The 17,398-nt window shown below is 38.9% G+C and overlaps 1 protein-coding gene and 1 long non-coding RNA gene across 3 annotated transcripts in view; one reads left to right on the forward strand and one right to left on the reverse strand.

The window, feature by feature from the left end:
- LOC136677979 (uncharacterized) overlaps positions 1-17,398 on the forward strand; it is a 346,523-nt gene that overhangs the window by 162,471 nt on the left and 166,654 nt on the right. The window lies entirely within an intron of this gene.
- LOC136677935 (uncharacterized) lies at positions 3,871-4,443 on the reverse strand. The gene is made up of 3 exons (XR_010796445.1): positions 4,363-4,443; positions 4,141-4,207; positions 3,871-3,967 (listed from the first exon to the last, which is right to left on the reverse strand). It is a non-coding gene; the product is annotated as an uncharacterized lncRNA (long non-coding RNA).

Consider the following 17,398-nt stretch of genomic DNA (forward strand, 5'->3'; position numbering starts at 1 on the left):
AACCCAATATAGACATATGTGGTATCATGAGAATCATAAGAACCTGAACTTTAGTAATTATCAAAAAAATGCTTAAATAGAGATGTGCAGCTTGCCGTTGAAACATCACATAAAAAACAGCTGTAACTCAAAAATGCTTTAGGCATATGTTATGAAAATGCACAAGGTCCTTTTCCATGATGTTCAGAATATATCTATCTCATTGTGCTGGTACTGCATCTCTAGGTGGCGGTGTAATCAATTAATAACCTGTGCAACCAGTTGCTGTCTAATTGTAGCGCCCCATTTCTGTGCAATGTGGTCACATTTGGCACACTACTTCAGAGTAATGACGTACATATGTGTACCAAGTTGTGTTTGATTTGGGTGAAGTTTGTTGTAGTTATAGCTCAAAGAGTGCATTGAGGCCCACCCATGCATATTTGTTAAATAACTGCCACAACAGCATGTCAAAAGTTCTAGATTTTTTTGATAATTATTTACCTACAGTCTATACAGACTTCAAAAATACCAGTTGTTTATTGATAAGACAAATTTCCAGGGAGGAGTGCGGAAAGCTCCATTTTTACATACCTGACTATTGTGGATAAAGTATGCATTTTTTGACAATAGTTGTAATTACAAAGTTGTAAGGCAATTTGCAGAGTATGAAATAAAGCAAACTGCTTGTTAATATGTTTATATTTCGCTGAGATATTCCATATTTGCATGTTGAAAAATGTAATTGCGCCCCCTAGTGGCTATCGTTATGAAACGTTTTATGTCCTCAGGAAGTGGGGTCCATGGACATACCATGCAAGTGTCATGATGATAGGACCTTGTTAAGGTCATGAAACAGCTGCTGAAATTTGATTGGCTGATGGCGGACATGTTTTTTTGAATATGACATCATCGTCATATAATCTGAGTCAGCTCATCACACACTACATGCATACCAAGCGGCATGTCAATGGGACAATCCTGTGAAGCGTAACAAATTTTTTGCTGTTATAGCGCCCCCTAGGCTTGCAGTTGCACAACCAAGTACTCATGTCTTCCAGCCCTTATAGGGATCAAGCATGTGAAGTATTGTAACATTCGGAGAAAGCGTTAGTGAGTTATAGCTGTATTTGTCAGATTTTTGGAACGCAAGCTCTACACCTGTATTTGGGCGGAGTCTGGAAGCCAAGCAGTGATGAAATTCCAACTTTTTTTGGATAATTATTAAAGTTCAGATTCTTAGGATTCTGCTGATACCACCAGTTGACCAAACGACAAGTCTGTAGGAAGACTGCCCATCGCGTTTCATCGGAGAAAAAGAAAAAAAAAAAAAAAAAAAAAGCGGAAAAAACAGAACAAAAACAATAGGGCTCCAGCACTTGCAGTGCTTGGACCCCTAAAAAGAGGAAAAAACAGAACAAAAACAATAGGGCTCCAGCACTTGCAGTGCTTGGACCCCTAATAATAATAAGAAAAATACTAACAATTACAATATGGTCCTACACTACGTGTTAGGACCATAATAATACAGACATTTTATATTATTTTTCTGTTGTTTAAATTAAATTGCAATAGCACTGGGATTTTTAATAAAATGTCCCTTAAAGGATTATTCCCCTCCCTGAAAGCAAGCTACTACATAAAGTCAATTACAACAGTATATCACAACAATAGTCATATTAAAATAAAATAATTAAACGCGTATAATAATATAATAGAACATACCAATTGCTAGGTGCAGCCAGTGTCCAAAGCACTGCAGGAGAGTCCACTTTTTAAGTAAGACTGCTTTAACAATGCTCGCTCCGTTGTCAGTAGTGATGCAGACCTGTCAGTCCTTTCTAAGAGCCCACGATGCAAGTGCGTCCTCGAGCGCCAGAGAGATTAATTATGCTGTTTTGCAACAGCATACATCTGTTTTGCAAATTCCACTCCTCGTCGATGGAGTGAGGCTCAGGTACGGCTCGGATGTCCGAATTGACCACATATCAGCGATAGTAGCAAAGTGTCTCAAGTTTTAACTCAGCTTCCAATTTTGCTCGACATTCCTTATAAAGCAGCGGCAGCGCAGTCAGTGAAAAATATTTTCTGCCGGGTAGTTGATACCTTGAGTCAAGTACTTTCACTAGGTTTCATTAACCCTTCTTTCTCTACTATGCTAAGCATTATATCTTTAGCCATGAAATTGGTGACAGCTTTTGATATCTCCTGATGCCTTTTCGATTTTTTTTCGTAAGGGGTAATGGAGGCAAACGTCACCACAATTGACTGTTGTTTTGGAGAAACTCCGCTGCTCAATGGCTGGCTAACGCCATGGTTTATCGGCTGGCTAGCAGCACCTGAACGTATATTTACACTTTCTGTGCACTCGACTGGATGATAATTTTTCAAATGGTGAAACAAATTGGTAGTGTTTCCTGTCTGTGCACTGCACGGTGGCATATTCTGCATTTCCCAGTAAACATTTAGCCGTTGATTCAACGTTGAAATAACGTACTTGACTCTCGTCTAATCAACGTTTTCTTAAGGTTGAAAATGAAAGTTGAAAAGACGTTCAAACACAGACGTTGAAAAGACGACTAAAAAAAGTCACATTAAAGACGTCCTTTTAAATCCGTTATTTCAACATTGAAATCACGTACTAAATGTCATTCAATAAACACTGATTTAAAGTTTAAAAGACTTCCAAACATAAACTTTGAAAAGACGAGTAACAGAGTCGCATCACAAAAGTACTTTCAAAGTACAGTAGGTTCCATTAAGAATTTAATGGTTCAGACTGGGTTTTAATGGTGTCTACATCTAATAGTTTTCATCATGTAACCCATTAGCACTTAATGGTTCCTAATAGTTTATCCATTATTTCTTTTAATAGTTTCCATTATGTAATACTTCTATTAGTATTTAATTGTACCTGTCAGTTCACAATCCTGGTTGGAAAAAACATTACACCCATAGGCAAAAGCAAAATATTTATGAACATATTGGCAAATTTTTGTAATTAGCCCAAAGTATGTGACTCAAACATGGCATACATGGCAATGACATACATGTATAAGTGTATAAAAATATATTTATATATATATATATATATATATATATATATATATATATATATATATGAAAATATAAAAAAGAATAATATTCTGTATTCAATTACACATGTAAAGGAAACAAAAATTTGCATACTAAGAAAATGAAGTACAGATTTGAACAAAGTATAGAGGGTACAAAAGCTTGTCACTGGGGCTGTACCTCTTTTAGGTACAATACAGTACCTTTCAGTGTTCTTTTATGTAGTCATGTTTTTGTACTAGTTAATGTACTTGGAACCATAAGGGGCTAAAATGTATCATTACCATTAGCTTTATATATACCACCCCAGTGACAAACCATTTTGTACCCTGTGGTGACTAAAGTGTACCAGAATTATTAACACAAATATTCATAATGGGCGGCACGGTGGCGCGGCAGTTAGTGTTGCAGTCACACAGCTCCAGGGACCTGGAGGTAGTGGGTTTGATTCCTGCTCCAGGTGACTGTCTGTGAGGAGTTGGTGTGTCCTCCCCGTGTCTGTGTGGGTTTCCTCCGGGTGCTCCGGTTTCCTCCCACAATCCAAAAACACACGTTGGTAGGTGGATTGGCGACTCAAAATTGTCCGTAGGTGTGAGTGTGTGCATGAATGTGTGTATGTGTCTGTGTTGCCCTGTGAAGGACTGGCGCCCCCCTCCAAGATGTATTCCCGCCTTGCGCCCATTGATTCCAGGTAGACTCCGGACCCCCCGCGACCCTGAATTGGATAAGGGTTACAGATAATGAATTTATAACATTATACATATTATATATAATATTTTCAGAATTATAAGAGATACAATAATACTTATATGATGTTGGTTCACTTGCTACCAGCACTGGGCATTTGGTGACAATGATGTTGATGCATCTGTTGACGTCCTTGCCTAATAAAATTACTGAAACCTTCAGATCTCTGCAAGATTGAAAAGTGGCACATTTTCTAGCTTTTGCTTGAGTGACATATGCAAGGTGTGCTGGAGGATGGACAGTATTGACTCAAAACATGTATGCTTTCATTAATAATCAGATCACAGCTTATAAGTTTTAAAATTATTTACTAATTCTACAATATAATAAAATACATACCCCACAACATTTATATTTCACGGTTAAACCTTTGGGAACATGAACATACTCCAAGTTAGTTGGATACCTGAGTGAGAAAAAAATTGTCAGTCTAACAAAATATTGTATCATATGTAAATGTTTTGGTGCACCTAATAAAATTATATGTATTGATTTTCTAAGTAAAAGTAATAACAGAGTACAATACATCGATATTTTACACATAACTTCAGATAAAAGTACCGTTCATCTGATGATTTTCACATATTTGGAAAAGCACAAATGTGGCCTGCGCAAATGTTATTGTATGATTTTACTTTCCAGCCCAGCACTTTTGATATTTGTTTAACATTCGCGTTGTTAGCAAGTTGGCTTGCATGTAACTGCAACGCAGACCTGCTGAAGTAAATGTCAAAAACATTACTGTTAATAATGTAATTACTTTTAATTTTTTTTTTATACAGAATGGGTTAACTATTATCCTCCTCTACTCCTTCACTTGTCTTCACTGAGATGCTAACCTAGCATAGCTGTTGCTTTGCTAGAGCTCTTTAAATACTTATACTTTACCAGAATGAGTGAAACTAAAGTTTTAATAAGATTAAATATCACTTACCTCTGAATGTACGAGCCTCCTCCGCTGTTTTTGGAATGCCTGCTTCCACAAACCGTTGAAAAATCATCCACTGAAACTTATTTTGACGCTGTATTCAAACTCAGAGTAACCGTTATCTGAAGGGGAGGGGCTCTCTCTCTCTCAAACACACACACATTCTTTCTCTCTCTCTCTCTCTCTCTCTCTCTCTCTTAACTGATTTAAAACGCATTCCGGACGTCCACTGACAATATTAAATTTGTCCCAAAATAACGCCTTTTGGACGTCCACCGATGTTATCAGTTCGTCCCAATATAACTGACTTGTTTTCAACGCCTTTCGGACGTCCATTGACATTATCAATTGGTCCCGAAAATAACGGACTTGTTTTCAACGCATTTCAGACATCCATTGATGTTATCAATTGTTCCCGAAATAACTGACTTGTTTTCAATTAATTTTGGACGTCCACTGACGTTTAAAATATGTCCTTGACCGACCGACTACTTTTAGACCTTTTTTGAACGTCCAGGGACGTTCCTTGTTTACTGGGTTTGGGCTTAACTGCGCTTGGTCGGACTTAAGATATCCAAACCACTTCCATATGATGGAAGTGATGTGGCCTTTCTTTGGAACAATTTCATAGAGAGCATATGGCTTACCTTCCTCTTCACTTTTGCTCTCAGGGCTCTCTCTACTGGCCATCTTCTCGTAACCTGGTATTGTTTAAATGCTATCCTCCAAGGGAGCATGCAGTTCAGCGTGCAGCCTGATTATGGCGCTACTTGGATGGGAAATGGAAAATAATGTTTATCGAATTCTATTGCCCAGGCTTATCATCGTCATTGAGGAAAAATGTATCGCGAAACAAATTGAGATTGTTTTATTGCCCAGCACTACAAGAGGGTGGAGCTACAAACCAAGGAGGGGCTAAGGAGGAGACAAGAGAGCAGAACTAAAACAAAATCAAGACATGTGCTTCTAAGCACATGACAAACAAGGAAACAATGAAACACAGACAGAGCAGGAAAACATTAGACAGGGCAAGTCATGACAGGAGATTTCTTTTCTTTTTCCTTTTTATTTAATGTCGAAGTGTAGGTTTTAACTTGGTCAGGAAGACTGGGACTGTCTTCTCAGACAGTGAGCATATATCAGTCCACTGGCATAAAAAGGCTGGCACACCACAGACTGTAGACTACTGCTGGTCCACTATCGGACCACTCAGATTACTGTCCTGTGTATAGGACATAACTAATTTTTAATCTCTTCAAACAGATTTTAAATTCATAGAGACTTTTATTCTGGAAAACAAACTAATACAAATATTACCAACAACTACGAGAGATATAATACCCAGCTAGCAAAATTGTATCGGGCTGAATCACGCACACCGGAACAAAAACACTCGGCCCGATGCCAGCACGCGGAGTCTGCATTATCTCGGCTGTGAGGTACGGCCGTAGAGTGGGCCGATAGGTTTGGCCCGAGTCTTGGAAACTCTCGACACTTATGCATGGCACACATCAGTTCCTGCAATCCTCTGCTGTGTTGTCACACTTTGTAAATACCTCACTGCCTTCAAAAATAATGGGAATTTCAGCAGTATCCTCATCTCTGGCAGCCTGGACAACAGAGATCTTCAGGATGTGCAGTGTAGTGAAAGAACGCTCAAGTTTAGTCACCTCAGTTGTACTCCTTGTTGAATTCCAGCTCTATAATTAAACATATAGAGATTATGTACATGTTCTGTTCTCTTCAATATATGTCTTTAAAAATTATTTAACAAAAAACTGCAAACTACTTATACATGCAAATTCATTAACTACAGAACTTTAAATATAAAAGTATGCATGCTACAACTGAGGGTAAAGATCTCATCTAAATAACTTAAATTAACCTCCTATCTGCATTTCTCCCTGCCCACCTGCATTTTTCACTGCCCCACTAGTTTTCTTACTGCAGTCAATCTTTACATAATTACATTAAAAAAAATAATTAGTTCATGTTCATAGTTAATTTTGAAAAAATTAATTAACTTCACATGCTTTTGTTTAATTTTTCTCTCAGTAAATAGGCTTCTATCATTTTCAATATAACCTCCTTCAACCCATTAATTACTAGCCCAAAATCACTGCTAACAAAGAATTAGTGTATGTGGAATTATATTTAAAACATTACACCAAAAAACAGCACTGAGCTTGAGAATGTATTTTAACCTACTTAGCTAGTACCTTATGTCTTCTTAATATGTTTAAGCAGTTTCATTTCTTATTTTATTTCTTATACTGTGGTATGCAATTCTGTGTGACATAAAAACCCACAAAAATGCTCACATTGTCTTGTAAAATATGCCAACAAACCACATAATTACTCAAATAAAAAAATCCCATGTATGAGGGATTGTCATGTCTTTTAAATGTTTTCTATGTCAGAGGGGGAAAAAAAAGCTATACATATGTAACGTATAGCAGTTGATAGAATAACATACATAACATTAACGACGTTAACTACATTTGGGCGATACTAAAATACTTATGTATACAAAAATATAAGGTTAAATTTAAATACTTACGGGATGAAGCTGTTCCAGTATTTAATAAAATGCTCTGATCAGTGTAATGTGCTAACTGCAATGGCAATCGCCTCGCCAGCCAACAGTGCCAACGTGCAGCCAGAATTGGGCCAGATGCAGCGTGCCGCATTCATGCCAAGCCTCAGCTAGCCGACAGTGACAACGTGCAGTCGGACTTGCGCCAGATACAGGGTGCCGCATTCATGCCGAGACGACAGTGCCAACGTGCAGCCCGAACTGGGCCAGGCGCAGTGTGCCGCATTCACGTCGAGATGGCAGCCAGCCGATAGTGCCGCGCCTGAGCCAGAATCGGCCCAGACCTACCTTGCTAGCTGGGTAATGAGTATGCCAGATATAAAATGATTATGCTAAAATTGTTGACACTGTGCTGGATTAAAATTATTTTTTATAATAAAATTATTATCATTAAAATCTTATTTATTAAGAATAACAAAATGAAGGAAAAATGTAAATTGGACTGTGAATGTGGCATTCTGTCTAATATTCTGTTTAATCACAAGTGGTCCGCCCAGAAAACTCTGTGCAAAACAGTAGTGGACCTCCAACTTTGCCCTCAATGGGCCAACAGTGGTCTGCCGTCTCCTCGCTATCAGGGTTGATTAAACATTTACATAACAATGGTTAGTGGATCAGCTTGGTACACTTCTATGTGACAAGTCACCAGGTGTCCTGTGAGTGAAGTTCTGTGTTCATGAATATAGATCGGAGTCCTATTCAATGGTTGTGGCGCGAAAGCCTTCCCCCCTTTCACTTTGATCATCTGATCCTTTTAGGAAAGGTCAGTTTTCTTGCCTTTTAATTTAGGACATCAACTTGAGAGTGGTTTGATTTGGAAACTTAGATACTGACTTCACTACATATGATTCTCATGTAGATATGAACTAAGTTGTTGGGCCACAGCTTTCTAAGATCTTGAATATAAATGTTAGATTAGAAATAGGCCTGTAATTACACCATATGCTAACATTAAGGTTTGGTTTGTTGATCCTTTTAGGAAGGGCAGACAAGGCGTCTGACCAAAAGGTCAGTTTTCTTGGCTTTTAATTTAAGACATGAACTCCAGAGGGGTTTGATTTGGAGATTCGGGTACTGACTTCACTACATATGATTCTCATGTAGATATGAAATAAGTTGTTGGACCACAGCTTTCTAAGATCTTGAATAGAAAAAGCAGATTAAAAATAGGCCTGTAAATAGACAATATGCTAGCATCAAGATTTGGTTTGTTGATCATGGGTTTAATAACTGCTAGTTTAAAAGTTTTACGTACATGGCCCAGGCTAAGTGATGAGTTTACAATAGTTAAGAGGATTGATAATAGCTGGTAGTACTTCTTTGAGTAAATCTGTGGGAATTGCATCAAGTGTGCTAGTTGTAAAGTTTGCAGAGGTTGCAACACTTCCAGCTTGGTTTATCACTATTCCCACTCTAGTTTCCATGCTGTGCGTTTTTAAGGTACGGGTTTTATCATTGTACCATGGGGCGAGCTTTTTCTGTCTTAACCTTTTTCTTTTAAGTGGCACCACATTTTCTAAAGTTAGATCGACAAGTATTTTCTAAGTAGTCAGTTATTACAGCTAGCTCCATTGGGTCAATGGAGTGGGAATTGGGGTTGATAGTTCTGGGAGGGTTTCTATGAATTCTAGGGTGGTAGATGGTTTTATTGAACGCTAGGGACCTGGAGTTTGTGGGTTCGATTCCTGCTCCGCGTGACTGTCTGTGAGGAGTTGGTGTGTTCTCACCGTGTCCGCGTGGGTTTCCTCCGGGAGCTCCGGTTTCCTCCCACGGTCCAAAAACACACGTTGATAGGTGGATTGGTGTCTCCAAAGTGTCCGTAGGTGTGAGTGAATGTGTGTGTGTGTGTGTGTCTGTGTTGCCCTCTGAAGGACTGGCACCCCCTCCAGGGTGTATTCCCCGCCTTGCGCCCAATGATTCCAGGTAGGCTCTGGACCCACCCTGAATTGGATAAGCGGTTACAGATGATGAATGAATGAATGTTAAGACCTAGTGTCAAAATTAAATCTAGAGTATGACTAGTATGTAGGCTCTGTTACATTTTGAGTAATACCAACAGAGTCTAGGATTGAATGAAATGCCTTTTTTAGTGGGTCATCTGCCTTCTCAAAATGAAAATTGAAATATCCTCCAATAATAACTTTCTCATTGCACACAGCTAGGTTTGCAGTGAATTCGCTGAATTCTTTTAGAATTTCTGAGTGGGGCCCTGGTGGTCTGTTACATAATAAAAATGTGTTCTTTTTTGTGACCAGATTTTTAATAATGGTGGAAATAACCACAAAAGAAGTGAAGCTGTCACAATGTTTATGACTGATATCTTGGGCATTTTGGTAAATTACACATACTCCACCTCCTTTGAATCCTTGGGTATCTAATCTATGTATATAGGTTAGATTGTTGAAATGGGCTGACTGAGTTTTTCTATTTTTACATTTAAGCTGGGGCAAAGACACAGTCTCAATACTGTTGAACCTAGGTGATGCCTCAAGGCAGTTCGCAGACAGTCAGTATAGTCTGTCTGAGGCCTGGTCCCGGCTCTGGATTGTCAGCAGCTGTTTACACTACTCTGCTGACTAACTAAATGATTATGTGCTATGCTGCAATAAAATAAGGCAGCACCCTCTCACGTGGGGTGGATACCATCCCTACCTAAAAGAAAAGGCTTGCCCTTGAAATGTAACCAATTAACTATAAAAACCCCCTTGATTTTCGGAACACCACTTGAACATCCAGCAATTTAACGCCGAAAGTTTGCTGTAGGCTTCAGGGCCATGCTGCATTGCAATGGGACCAGAGCAAATTACGGCATCGGACTTTGTCTGGGCCAGTTTAATCAACTCTCTATTATTAACCTTAGTTACCTCAGACTGCCGCAGATGAATGAATATCATTGGCCCCTACATGAATGACTATCCTGGAATATCTCCTATTAGCTGACAATCTAAGGTTGCCTCTAATGTCCAGTGCTCTGGCTCCGGGTAAACAGCTACCTATTACTGCTTGTGCCCCTAAAGGAGTAGCTAATTTCATGTGTGGAATGAGTATAACCAGAGCACTTTTAATAGGTTCCTCGGTGAGTGTTTTGTTGAGCCGGGCAAACCTGTTTGAAGCGCAATATCAGAGGAGCATGGTCTCCTGGTGGACTAGCTTTCTGGCCCAGACCTCACCCATTCACCCTGATGTGTGACTCCCTAAGGCACTCGGAGTTGCTAGCAATTGATCTCGCTGTTTATCCTGTAGTGGATATTAATGAACATTATATTATTAATATATAGTAATATTCATTATTAATGAGGAAACTATATTGGGCTTATTCAATTTCAAGGATTGTGGTTATGATTGTTCTTATGTTATTATTATTAATCACTCTTTTGAGAGTAATATTAATAAGATTAATATTTTATAATTTAACTAGTTGTCTCCTTTTTGTGAGTTCTTCAGATTTTCAGAGCGTACACAAATGAATTTACAAACACACACTGTCAATTGAAATAAAAAAGGATGGTTTATTAAATTCTAACAAATCCCTAATTACCACATTATCATTTCAAGACCTTTTAGATTAACGCAGGTGAAATCCATCTATAAAGCTTGAATTCTAAAGTTGTAGTGAACTCTGGAATATATATGTGACTAAATGTAAGCTAACTTTATTGTAAATTAATGGGATTTAATTGATTTTGTTAAATAGACAGTTCAGACACCAACATCTGAAAATTAGACTTTGGCTTACTGTTCGCTGTAACTCAGGCCTCAGTCGGCTAGCGACGCTGACATTTCCGCTGGTCTGTGATGAAAGATGACCTTTGCATTGACAGTAGGCTTGTTCCGGAATGGGCCTCAGGTCTAGTTCAGAGATGGTGCCTTGTGTCCCTTCTCCCTGATGTATATGCTAATCTGTAGCTGTGGTTCTCTTTTTGTGACCACACAAAAAGGTTTCCACACGCTTTAATCCTTTTTGGCCAAATTTTACTTGTGTAGCAATAAACAAAAATACATAACTCACTGCAATTAACTAAGGAGATACTCAGCGAAACTGGATAGTTTAACTTTTAGTCTCTAAATCAGGAAAGGCGTCCCTTTTGCTTTTAGTTAGGATGGAAAGAATATGCAGAGCTTCTTCAGTTGGCATTTAGCATGCTGTTTTCGCCGTTGGTAGGCACTTCTCCGCAGGTCTAAAGAGCGTCTTGTTGGATTGAGGTGTTGGTTGAGGTTGTTGAGAATAAATTAGACAGAGTCATGTGCATGTGAAGAAAGTAAAGATGTTTTATTTTAAAGTAGAGATGAAAAAGTTCACAGAGATGTTTCTTGGTCGCGACTTGGTTACTCTCTCCCACCGTCAGTGGGAGCAGACACATATTATAGAAAATGTTATTAACCTCAATTGTTCCATAAACAATCTCCCCCCACCCTAAGCATCAAGGTTATAAACCAATGATACACAGGCAGAGAAGAGACACACAACTCTGAAAGATTTCACAGTAACCTAAAACAAAGTATAACAGAATCAGAATAAAATATGGAATTAATATGAAATTAATCACTTTCCAACAGTCTCAAAATAAAAGTGTGAGCATCTCAAAAGGCTGTAAACTTGAAAAAGGCTCTCAACAAAAATAACAAAAACCAAAACTCCAAAAGAAACAAACTAAACAAAACCAAAAACAAATAAAAGACCTTCTCCAAACAAACGACTGAGCTTGAGCCTGGGTATCAGCCATTTCTACTTATTTCGCACCCTGCTTTATACTAGATTGGGACTCTCACCTCTGGGCTTCAGCGCCGTCTCTGGTTGGCTCTTGCCCTCAGGGGCATTTCATATCACATTACTCATGCTCATGTGAGTCAGATATCACTATGCGCTTATAATACTTAATTCCTGTTGGGTAAAAGTATATAAGCACCTTAATATCTTTAGATTTGGCAGAGATTAGCAATTATACATGTTGTTATAACATAGGACATATACGTTAACATGAGAGCAATGAATCAGTTTCCCTAGGTACTTATCAGATGAAAACAATGCATATAAAGATATATTTATAGGCACACTTGGATTAACCTATCCATCCATTTTCTGTAATCACTTTTCCATTTCAGGGTCATGGTGGGTCCAGAGCCTACTTGGAATCATTGGGCGCAAGGCAGGAATATACCCTGGAGAGGGTGCCAATCCTTCACAGTGCAACACACACACATTCACTCAAACACTCACACCTACGGACACTTTTGAGTCGCCAATCCACCTACCAACGTGTGTTTTTGGACTGTGGGAGGAAACCGGGGCACCCGGAGGAAACCCACATGGACACGGGGAGAGCACACCAAACTCCTCACAGGACAGTCACCCGGAGCGTGAATTGAACCCACAACCTCCAGGTCCCTGGAGCTGTGTGACTGCTACACTACCTGCTGCAATTTATATTTCTGTAGGTTTATCAACGTAACACACAAGAAATTACATTTTGTGAGTATAAAAGACTTTCAGGATATATAGTTCGCCAAGTTCTCTGTGTGCTTTTGGAGAAGTGTTTTTATTGTCCATCAGGGGCGCTGTTGATCGATGCTTGATCGTTTCTCTGGCAGCCTGAATAAAAAGTCAGGTTTCAGTATCCTTTATGAGACGATTGAACTTGCCAAACAAGTTATCATTTTAATTGTCATTTCAATTCCCATCGTCTGATGTAGGTAATAATTTGATTAATTTTAAATGAAGGACTAATTTCAGCATGTAGTCCCATTGTTCTCTGTGAGTATTTTAGTAAGTGTTTGAGCAAAGGAATTGTAGAAATGGGGAGTTCCTTTGTTTGGGGAGCAGCATGTAACCAGACCTTAACAATGGCCATCTGGCTATTATTCAATGACTTGAGTAAGTCATGTGTGTTGCAAACAGATTTTGGGCCAATTACCAAATATGGTGGATGGAGTCTGTGTGACCTAATCCATTTGTTCTTCTGTGTGTGTGTGTGCGCACGTGTCCCAACAGAAAAGGGTGGGGGGGATTCTTCTGTCTCGGTGAGGGTCTGAGGTGGAGATCAAGGGTCAACTGCAGTTCAGTCTTGATTGAAACCTCTGTTTCCAGATTGACACTACAATCCCTTAATAATAATAAGCCCTGTATGTGCGCTTCTAACTGGTCCACCTTATCCACCAGACAGCTAACTAGCTGGCACTTTGCACAAACACTTGCTAGAGGTGTAAAATGGGGTTAAACTAAACATGCCACACTCTGAACAGACAAAACAGCCAGCAGCAGCCATGGTATTGCAGGAACTTACACCAGAAACGTAATGCAGGAGCAGGTGGCAGTTGAAATGCTTCTGTAGTAAATAATCCTCTGGAGATAATCTTTAGAATCATTCTATGGATGGTTAGTAAGTGGTAGGAACAGAAATGACACAAGAGACAGAAATAACAGAAAACCAGGGCAAGCAAAGTAGCTTCTTCCAAATACCAAACGGGCCGTTTTGTGTCCGTATTATGTGTCCATTTAAAACTTTCTGAGATGCAGAAGAATTGCCGGTGATTTTTAAATATCTCCCTTTGAAAGGCAATCTGAATTTATTAATTTAATCGGGGAACACCAGTCTCTATCTTATGTTACTCCTACACATACAGGTTTAATAGAACAAGATATTTGATATAGGTGACGATTTACCCATTAGACAAAGACATAGATGTAGCATTTTTATTTGTTTTCCAGAGAGAAGCAGAAAATTTTAGATTTTAAAATGTAATATTTGATGTCAAATAGTCTCATAGCACTTCTTTCTCTTACTGGGCATCTCCTTGTTTGCTAGTTAGCCAATTCGATGGTAGTTTCAGGTGAATTTCAGTTTTTTTTTAATTGATTAGCGCAAAGTCTGCACTAAGCCAGAAATGTTTCCTCTGCCATATATAGAAGACTATGTCAACCGGGTCAGTGCTGCCACGAGGTGGGTGTAGAGGAGCTCAAGGAACGAGAAACAGGAAGGAGGTAATCACAGGAGACTTTAATAATAAACAAAAGGAAACTAGACAAAGAGGCTAAACACAAAGACTACTAAACAAGGCTGTTTAACTAATGAACAAAAACAATACAAAGACCTAGAAACATAAACAATGAACACTAAACAAGGCCTGAGAAGAACAAAGGGGCTAACACTAAACAAGGCTAAACACAAACTATACAAGAACAGGCTAAACACTTAACAGAGAGGATAAACACAAAATAGAGGCTAAACTATAAACAAGAAGGCTAAACACAAAGGCTAGGATATTAAACACAAGGGCAACAAAAGAAGGTTAAACAAGACAGCTAAACAGAGCAGAACACAGAAAAACTAAACCAGAACTAAACTGAGCAAGAATCTTAAGCAAGGACATGAATCACAAACATACATACAACCACAATGACACAAGAGGGAGGAGCAAATGCGGAGACCAGGAAGACAGGAACAAAACAAAGCCATGTGCTTATACAAACCGGATTCCAAAAAAGTTGGGACACTAAACAAATTGTGAATAAAAACTGAATGCAATGATGTGGAGATGGCAAATGTCAATATTTTATTCAGAATAGAACATAGATGACAGATCAAAAGTTTAATCTGAGTAAATGTAACATTTTAAAGGAAAAATATGTTGATTCAAAATTTCATAGTGTCAACAAATCCCAAAAAAGTTGGGACAAGTAGCAATATGTGGGTGGAAAAAAGGAAATTGAGCATATAACATTAGTTGTAAATAGCGCTATACAAATAAATTTGATTTGATTTGATTTGTTCATGATCTCCGGGCCCGTAAATGTTACTGCACCTCAAACAGGAATGCCATGGTCAAGGAAATAACAGGATGGGCTCAGTAATACTTCCAGAAAGCATTGTCAGTGAACACAATCCACCGTGCCATCCGCCGTTGCCAGCTGAAACTCTACAGTGCAAAGAGGAAGCCATTTCTAAGCAAGCTCCACAAGCTCAGACGTTTGCACTGGGCCAGGGGTATTTTAAAATGCAGTGTGGCAAAATGGAAGACTGTTCTGTGGTCAGATGAGTCACGATTTTAAGTTCTTTATGGAACACTGGGATGCCATGTCATCCGGACCAGAGAGGACAAGGATAACCCAAGTTGTTATCAACGCTCAGTTCAGAAGCCTGTATCACTGATGGTATGGGGTTGCATGAGTGCTTGTGGCATGGGCAGCTTGCATGTCTGGAAAGGCACCATTAATGCAGAGAACTATGTTCAGGTTCTAGAACAACATATGCTCCCATCTAGACGTCATCTTTTTCAGGGAAGACCCTGGATTTTTCAACAAGATAATGCCAGACCACATTCTGCAGCAATCACAACATCATGGCTACATAGGATAAGGATCCGGGTACTGAAATGGCCAGCCTGCAGTCCAGATCTTTCACCTATAGAGAACATTTGGCACATCATAAAGAGGAAGGTGCGACAAAGAAGGCCCAAGACGATTGAACAGTTAGAGGCCTGTATTAGACATGAATGTGAGAGCATTCCTATTTCTAAACTTGAGAAACTGGTCTCCTCTGTCCCCAGAAGTCTGTTGAGTGTTGTAAGAAGAAGGGGGGATGCCACAAAGTGATAAAAAATGGCCTTGTCCCAACTTTTTTCGGATTTGTTGACACCATGAAATTTTGAAACAACTTATTTTTCCCTTAAAATGATACATTCTCTCAGTTTAAACTTTTGATCTGTGATTTGTGTTCTATTCTGAATAAAATATTAGATGTTGGCACCTCCACATCATAGCATTGTTTTTATTCACAATTTGTTTAGTGTCCCAACTTTTTTTGGAATCCGGTTTGTACATACATGACAGTCAAAGGAAACAATGATACACAGACAGCAGGAAAACAGTAGACAGGGCTATACATGACAAGTGCAGCCAAGTTACTTAGCAATTTAGATTTGCTGAAGGGTTATTGGCAAGTCCTGTTATCTGAATGAGCATAGGAGATATCTGATTTTATTACACCAGGAGGAATATATTCTTACAGATTTATGCACAAGATTAGATTACTGGTTTTGTTGTTATGGCAATTGTCTAAGTGCCACCAGGGAGGAAGCCAGAGTTCCAAAATTATTCTCTAGCCAGATTTCCCAAAGTCCCAGACATTCTGAATTTTGTTCTGTCACATCATTCCATAAATTAGACCATACATCTGTTCTATTACCACTTCTTCCTTGAAGAGGGTCAGGTCAAGTCACCCTTTCCCAAACAGGTTGCACATTTACATTTGGTTAGACGTCCCTAACTCAAAGAAATTTACTGCAAAGCTCTTTTCTCTTCTCAAAATGCATCATGCTTCATCAAAAGCAAGGATCATGCTTCATGCACAGCATGTTTTGTATCAAAATCACCACATTAATTACAGTGTATCATAATCATTTCAGATTAACCACAGTTTACGTTTACTCATTACATTGTTAGGTTGCATTTTTCCATCATAGAATGCTCCTGCAATGTTTCAGTGATTGATGAACCAGCTTGTGGCAGGATTGGAAAGCTGTGCTGTGTATTTAGATGATGATGTAATATTTTCTGATACAAGGGAGTAACATTTGGCATGTATTATTTTTTTTATTCAACTGCTTGTTGGATTCTTGCCTTTTATCAATTTAGCAAAAGTGAGTTTGCCAAGGCAGCAGTTACTTATTTGGTCAATGTTGTAGGTCAGGGCCAGTTCGCACCACCAACTACAAAAAATGAGTTGATTAATTTTCTTGGTATGGCGGGTTTTTGTGAAAATTTCTCTAAGACTGTTGCTTCTCTCACTGAATTGTTGAAGCTGGGTTTGTTTGGACCCCAGCTTGTCAGTCTGCTCATGAGGTAGTTTTGCAGACTGATGCTATGGGGGTACCCCCTGTGCGGGTTTTTTTTTTCTAGAAAGTTTAATTCATACCAATACAACTATTCAGTCATTGAGAAGGTGGCTTTGGCTCTGAATTTGGGTTTGCAGCATTTTAATGTGTATGTGGAAGGAAGATAGATTAGATACCTTAATCACTGTATACCGGACACAAAATTTCAGCTGCCCAATCCAGTTGTATGCAAAAAAAGAAAA

Source organism: Hoplias malabaricus, chromosome Y, assembly GCF_029633855.1.
Source record: "Hoplias malabaricus isolate fHopMal1 chromosome Y, fHopMal1.hap1, whole genome shotgun sequence".
NCBI classification, from domain to species: Eukaryota; Metazoa; Chordata; class Actinopteri; order Characiformes; family Erythrinidae; genus Hoplias; species Hoplias malabaricus.